This window comes from Arachis duranensis, chromosome 6 (genome assembly GCF_000817695.3).
Source record: "Arachis duranensis cultivar V14167 chromosome 6, aradu.V14167.gnm2.J7QH, whole genome shotgun sequence".
In the NCBI taxonomy this organism is placed as follows: domain Eukaryota; kingdom Viridiplantae; phylum Streptophyta; class Magnoliopsida; order Fabales; family Fabaceae; genus Arachis; species Arachis duranensis.
The window spans coordinates 88538899-88547065 of record NC_029777.3 but is presented as its reverse complement, the minus strand read 5'-3'; positions in this window follow the sequence as shown (position 1 = coordinate 88547065).

The window sequence follows — 8167 nt, the reverse complement described above, 5'->3', positions numbered from 1 at the left end:
TCAACAACTTAATAAGAGGACCAACAATTTTTACTGTGGTAACTGGTGCATGGATTTACAACCACAGACTAACCGGCAAGTGCACCGGGTCATACCAAGTAATACCTCAGGTGAGTGAGGGTTGATCCCACGAGGATTGATGGACTAAGCAACAATGGTTAAATTATTTACTTAGTTAGGCAAGCAGAAAATAGTTTTGAGATGTTCAAAAGGTTTAAAAAGTGACTTTAAAATATCAAAAGGCAGGCACACAAGTAATTAAGTTGAAAATAAAATATGGGAGAAAACAGTTAAGACTTCAAAGTTATCTATTTTCCTGATTGACTTTTCTTATTAACTATTTTAATCATGCAAGATTTAATTTATGGCAAACTATTTGTGACTAGACCCTAATTCCTTAGACCTTCTAGTCTCCTCTAAAATTCATCAACTGCCAATTCCTTGGTCAATTAATTCCAATTAGAGGGTGATGATAAAATTCCAGTTTATATGCCACAAAAATCCTAATTATCCAAAAATAAGGGGATTATATGTCACGTATCCCGTTAAATACAAACAATTAGAAATTTAGGATAATATATTTTCAAGCTGTTGTTCAAGTAAAGAGCTTTTCCAAGTTATACAAGAACTCAATTAGAACATGGGTCATACTTCCGTTCCACCCAGATTCATAAAATAAAGAACGAAAACAATTATTGAAATATAAATCAAAATATGAATTAAAATAGAGAAATAATAGTATCAATCTATACAATAGACAGAGCTCCTAACCTTAACAGTGGATGTTTAGTTGCTCATGAAAAAGAGTGAAAACTAGGATTCTAGTAAACTATAAATTGGACTAAGGTGGAATGTTAATTGGTATAGAATCCTAATATCTTTTATATCTAATCCTAATTTTCAAAACTAAATAATATCTTTTCCTATTTAAAAATACAGATTAAATTTAAATCAGAATTAATTATGGCAATCAGCAAGTCTTCAATTGATGGATGGGGACCACTTGATTCCTTTACTCTGCAGCTTCTAATCTGTGATTTTTGAGCTGAAAAATGGGTCAAAAATAGCCCAGAAATTGCTGGGGGCGAATTATGAGTTTGCAGTACGTCGCGCATGTCGCGCGTGCGCGCTGATGGACTTTTCCCCAATGTGCATGTGCGCGTGATGTGCGCGTGCGTGCCCTTTAACGTCAGATCAACTATGGCAAATTGTATATCGTTGCGAAGCTCCAGATGTTAGCTTTCCAATGCAACTAAAACCGCCTCATTTGGATCTCTGTAGCTTAAGTTATGATCGACTGAATGCAAAGAGGTCAGGCTGGACAGCTTTGTGATTCCTTCCATTTTTGCATGCTTCCTTTCCATCAAATCCAACCAAATGCTACCTAAAATAAACAGAATTGCACAAGACTCAAAGTAGCATCCATAGTGGCTAAAAGATAATTAATTCTTGCTTAAACTCAACAATTTAAGTCCAAATTCACTAGGAAAAGATAGAAAAGATGCTCACGCATCAGTAACACAATCTTGCCAAAACTTACTATCCAAGACAATTGAACTAACAATCTTTCCATTAGCACTTTTGGCTAACTTATGAAAAGTGAAATATTTGTCCACCGTCAATGCCTGTAAATCTTCCTTGTGATCATATATACTTTTCAAAGTAATGAAAACAGTGGCAAAACCTGTGACTCCTGGTCGAACAATTTCTGTCCATCTTTTTCTTTTTCTAAGCGAAGACAATAAGATCATATTATTGTAAACAAACACATTCACTTTTGAAGCACGGGAAGCAAGGTCAGCTATGTGAGGAATACTTGCAATATCTTTCAAAATAAGATTGATACAATGGGCATCACAAGGAGACCAAAATATATTTGGGTATTTTTCATGAATAAGTTTTCCAGCAAATACATAATTAGCAGCATTATCAGTGACCATATGCACAATGTTACTAAGCCCAACCCACTCAATAACATCACCAAACAAATTAAACAATGCATCGGCAGTTTTTATCACATTAGAAGCATCAACAGTCTTAACAAATGACAAACCAGCATGACAATAAACTAGAAAGTTAATTAAAGTTCGTTGCCTTTTATCAGTCCACCCATCTGCCATCAGTGTACAACCGGTGCTTTTTCATGAGCCCCTATACTTTTCAACAAGCAACTGACACTCACTCTTAAGATCGGCCAGCAAATGAACTCTCATTTCATCATATGACGATCCCTTGAAACCAAGTCTAATTGCAGTAATACCATCCAATGCAGGTTGAAAGTAAGGTGATTGAATTGCATTGAAAGGAATACGTGCATCAACAATCCATTTGACAAGTCCCAACTTAGCCTTGTGTACAATTTCTTTACTAGCCAAAACACTTTTCAAATTCAGTTGAGATCCTGGAGCAGTCCTTTCTTTAAAGTAACTTCCAATTTTGGTAGCTACTATAGCTCTTCTCTTTCCTTTGTCTCCCGTTGTTGTAAGAACAGCAACTTGTATAGGGTTAGGCGATTCAGCCTCTTGTGCATGTGTTTCCCCACCATAAGACTCCTCCTCAAATTTTCTTTTTTTCAACTTATTTTTTTTTGTTTTCCATAAGAATTCTTTTGAATTGAAGTTCAACTTCTTCAGTGACTATGTTACTGGTGCACGAAATTGTGATCTCTAACAATGGCATTCAACTTGGTATGCGCGTTTATAACTCAGCACTTTCTTCACGTACAACCTCGCATAACTAACCAGCAAGTGCACTGGGTCGTCCAAGTAATAAACCTTACGTGAGTAAGGGTCGATCCCACAGAGATTGTTGGTATGAAGCAAGCTATGGTCATCTTGAAATTCTCAGTTAGGCGGATAATATATGGTTATGGAGCTTTCGAATAATAATAATAAATAAACAGAAAATAAAGATAGAAATACTTACGTAAATCATTGGTGGAAATTTCAGATAGGCGTATGAAGATGCTGTGCTCCTTTTGAATCTCTGCTTTCCTACTACCTTCATCCAATCCTTCTTACTCCTTTCCATGGCAAGATGTATGTAGGGCATCACCGTTGTCAATGGCTACATCCCATCCTCTCAGTGAAAAATGTCCAAATGCTCTGTCACAGCACGGCTAATCATCTGTCGGTTCTCGATCATGCCGGAATAGAATCCATTGATTCTTTTACGTTTGTCATCACACCCAACAATCGCGAGTTTGAAGCTCGTCACAGTCATTCAATCCCTGAATCCTACTCGAAATACCACAGACAAGGTTTAGACTTTCTGGACTCTCATGAATGCCGCCATCGATTCTAGCTTATACCACGAAGATTCTGATTAAGGAATCTAAGAGATATGTGTTCGGTCTAAGGTAGAACGGAAGTGGTTGTCAGTCACGCGTTCATAGGTGAGAATGATGATGAGTGTCATGGATCATCACATTCATCAAGTTGAAGTGCAACGAATATCTTAGAATAGGAATAAAGAGAATTGAATAGAAACAGTAGTAATTGCACCACACCCTTAATCTATGGTGTGTAGAAACTCCACCATTGAAAATACATAAGTGATGGTGGTCCAGGCATGGCCGAATGGCCAGCCTCCAAAACGTGATCACAGGATCAAAAATACAATCCAGGATGTCTAATACAATAATAAAATGTCCTATTTATACTAGACTAGCTACTAAGGTTTACAGAAGTAAGTAATTGATGCAGAAATCCACTTCCGGGGCCCACTTGGTGTGTGCTTGGGCTGAGCTTGAGCTTTACACGTGCAATGGCTTCTTTTGGAGTTGAACGCCAAGTTGTAACGTATTTTTTGGTGTTTAACTCTGGTTCGTGACGTGTTTCTGGCATTTGACTCCAGAATACAGCATGGAACTGGCGTTGAGCGCCAGTTTGCATCATCTAATCTCGAATAAAGTATGAACTATTAAATATTGCTGGAAAGCTCTGGATGTCTAATTTTCAACTCCGTTGAGAGCGCGCTATTTGGAGTTCTGTAGCTCCAGAAAATTCATTTCGAGTGTAGGGAGGTTAGAATCCAACAGCATCAATAGTCCTTTGTCAGCCTTCTTATCAGAGTTTTGCTCAGGTCCCTCAATTTCAGCCAGAAAATACCCGAAATCATAGAAAAACACAAAAACTCATAGTAAAGTCCAGAAATGTGAATTTAGCATAAAAACTAATGAAAACATCCCTAAAAGTAGCTAGATCCTACTAAAAACTACCTAAAAACAATGCCAAAAAGCGTATAAATTATCCGCTCATCAGTTACATACTTTAATTTGTCCAAGAATTTTCACAAGATGATATTTCATCCAATATATCCCCCCTCCATTATAAGTATTCAAACAAAAGATACATGTATATTGTGCACTTTTTGCTTCTGAACAGTTTTGGCATCTCACTTTATCCTTTGAAGTTTAGAATGATTGGCATCTCTAGGAACTTAGAATTTCAGATAGTATTATTGATTCTCCTAGTTAAGTTTGTTGATTCTTGAATACAGCTAATTTTATAAGTCTTGCCGTGGCCCTAAGCACTTTGTCTTCCAGTATTACCACCGGATACATAAATGCCACAGACACATGACTGGGTGAACCTTTTCAGATTGTGACAACTTTGCTAAAGTCTCCAGTTAGAGGTGTCCAGAGTTCTTAAGAACACTCTTTTTACTTTGGATTACGACTTTAACCACTCAGTCTCAAGCTTTTCACTTGGACCTGCATGCCACAAGCACATGGTTAGGGACAGCTTGATTTAGCCGCCTAGGCCTGGATTTTATTTCCTTGGGTCCTCCTATCCATTGATGCTCAAAGCCTTGGATCCTTTTTACCCCTGCCTTTTGGTTTTAAGGGCTATTGGCTTTTTCTGCTTGCTTTTTCTTTTTCTTTCTATTATTCTTTTTTTTCGCCACTTTTTTTCTTTTTTTTTTCTTCTCAAGCTTTTGCTATTCACTGCTTTTTCTTGCTTCAAGAATCAAATTTATGATTTTTCAGATTATCAATAGCATTTCTCTTTGTTCATCATTCTTTCAAGAGCTAACAATTTTAACATTCATAAACAACAAGATAAAAAATATGCACTGTTCAAGCATTCATTCAGAAAACAAAAAGTATTGTCACCACATCAATATAATTAAACTAAATTCAAGTATAAATTCGAAACTTATGTACTTCTTATTCTTTTGTATTAAAAACATGTTTCATTTAAGAAAGGTGAAGGATTCATGGAATTATTCATAGCTTTAAGACATAGTTACTACATACTAATGATCATGTAATAAAGACACAAATATATATAACATAAAGCTTAAAAATCGAAAAACAGAGAAATAAGAACAAGGAATGAGTCCACCTTAGTGATGGTGGCGCTTTCTTCTTGAAGAACCAATGATGTCCTTGAGCTCTTCTATGTCTCTTCCTTGCCTTTGTTGCTCCTCCCTCATTGCTCTTTGATCTTCTCTAATTTCATGGAGAATGATGGAGTGTTCTTGATATTCCACCCTTAATTGATCCATATTATAACTCAAGTCTTCTAGAGAAGTGTTGAGTTGTTCCCAATAGTTGTTGGGAGGAAAGTGCATCCCTTGAGGCATCTCCGGGATTCCTTGGTGATGAGCTTCCTCATGCGTCTCTTGGGATCCATGAGTGGGCTCTCTTGTTTGCTCCACCCTCTTCTTAATGATAGGCTTGTCCTCTTCAATGAAGATGTCTCCTTCTATGATAACTCTGGCTGAGTAGCATAAATGGCAAATAAGATGAGGAAAAGCTAGCCTTGCCAAGGTAGAGGGCTTTTCGGCTATTTTGTAAAATTCAAGGGAGATGACTTCATGAACTTCTACTTCCTCTCCAATCATGATGCTATGGATCATGATGGCCCGATCCACAGTAACTTCGGATCGGTTGCTAGTGGGGATGATGGAGTATTGGATGAACTCCAACCATCCTCTAGCCACAGGCTTGAGGTCCAGTCTTCTTAATTGAACTGGCTTGCCTTTGGAGTCTCTTTTCCATTGAGCTCCTTCAACACATATGTCCATAAGGACTTGGTCCAACCTTTGATCAAAGTTGACCCTTCTTGTGTAGGGCCGTGCATCTCCTTGCATCATGGGCAAGTTAAACACCAACCTTACATTTTCCAGACTGAAATCTAAGTATTTCCCCCGAACCATTGTAAGATAATTCTTTGGATTCGGGTTCATACTTTGATCATGGTTCCTAGTGATCCATGCATTGGCATAGAACTCTTGAACCATTAAGATTCTGACTTGTTGAATGGTGTTGGTCAGAACTTCCCAACTTCTTCTTTGGATCTCATGTCGGATCTCCAGATACTCATTTTTCTTGAGTTTGAAAGGGACCTCAAGGATTACCTTCTTCTTGGCCACAACATCATAGAAGTGGTCTTGATGGGCTTTGGAGATGAATCTCTGCATCTCCCATGACTCGGAAGTGGAAGCTTTTGTCTTCCCTTTTCCTTTTCTAGAGGTTTCTCCGGCCTTAGGTGCCATAGGTGGTTATGGAAAAACAAAAAAAAAGCTATGCTTTTACCACACCAAACTTAGAATATTGCTCGCCCTCGAGCAAGAGAAGAAAGAATAGATGAAGAAGAAGAGAATATGGAGGAGAGGAAGAGAGGGTTGTATTTCGGCTAAGGAGGAGAAGAAAGGGTTGTGTTGTGTGAAAATAAAGAAGAATAGAGGGGTTTATATAGTGGAGGGAGAGGGAGTAGGTTCGGCTATTTAGGGTGGGTTTAGGTGGGAAAGATATTTTGAATTTTGAAGGTAGGTGGGGTTTATGGAGAAGAGTGGAAGGATGTGAGTGGTGAAGAGGTGATGGGGAAGAGAGATTGAGGTGATTGGTGAAGGATTTTGGGGAAGAGTGTTATTGGATTGTGTGAAGAGGAGAGAAGGTGAGTTGAGGTAGGTGGGGATCCTGTGGGGTCTACAGATCCTGAGATGATCCTGTGGGGTCCACAGATCCTGAGGTGTCAAGGATTTACATCCCTGCACCAATGAGGCGTGTAAAACGCCCTATTCATGCATTCCTGGCATTCAACTCTAGATTGATGCTTGTTTCTGGCATTGAACGCCAGCTTCATGCTTGTTTTAGGCGTTCAACGCCCATCTGCAGCATGTTTCTGGCGTTGAACACCAATTCCATGCTTGTTTCTGGCGTTCAGCGCCAGCTCTCCTCAGGGTGTTTTCCTGGCGTTCAACGCCAGATCCATGCTCTGTTCTGGCGTTTAATGCCAGCCAGATGCTCCTTATTGGCGTTTAAACGCCAGTAAGCCCTTCCTCCAGAGTGTGCTTTTTCTTCTGCTGTTTTTGATCCTATTTTTAATTTTAGTATTTATTTTGTAACTCCACATGATCATGAACCTAATAAAACATAAAATAACAATAAAAGAAAAATAAAATAAGATAAATAAAAATTGGGTTACCTCCCAATAAGCGTTCCTTTAATGTCACTAGCTTGACAGTGGGCTCTCATGGAGCCTCAAAGGTGATCAGGTCAATATTGTAGACTCCCAACACCAAACTTAGAGTTTGAATGTGGGGATTCAACACCAAAATTAGAGTTTGGCTGTGGCCTCCCAACACCAAACTTAAAGTTTGATTGTGGGGGCTCTTTTTGACTCTGTACTGAGTGAAGCTTTTCATGCTTCCTCTCCATTGTTAAAGAAGAACATCCTTGGGTCTTAAACACAAGGTAGTCTCCATTTAATTGAAGGACTAATTCTCCTCTGTTAACATCTATCACAGCGCCTACTGTGGCTAGGAAAGGTCTTCCAAGAATGATGCATTCATCCTCCACCTTCCTAGTGTCTAAGATTATGAAATCAGCAGGGATGTAAAGGCCTTTAACCTTTACCAACACGTTCTCTATCAATCCATAAGCTTGTCTTACTGACTTGTCTGCCTTTTGTAATGAGAATATGGCAGGATGTACCTCAATGATCCCCAGCTTCTCCATTACAGAGAGTGGCATAAGATTTTTGCTTAACCCTAGGTCACACAGAGCCTTTTCAAAGGTCATGGTGTCTATGGTACAGGGTATTAAGAATTTACCAGGATCTTGTTTCTTTTGAGGTAAAGTTTACTGAACCCATGTATCTAGTTCACTAATGAGCAAGGGAGGTTTACCTTCCCAAGTCTCATTACTAAATAGCTC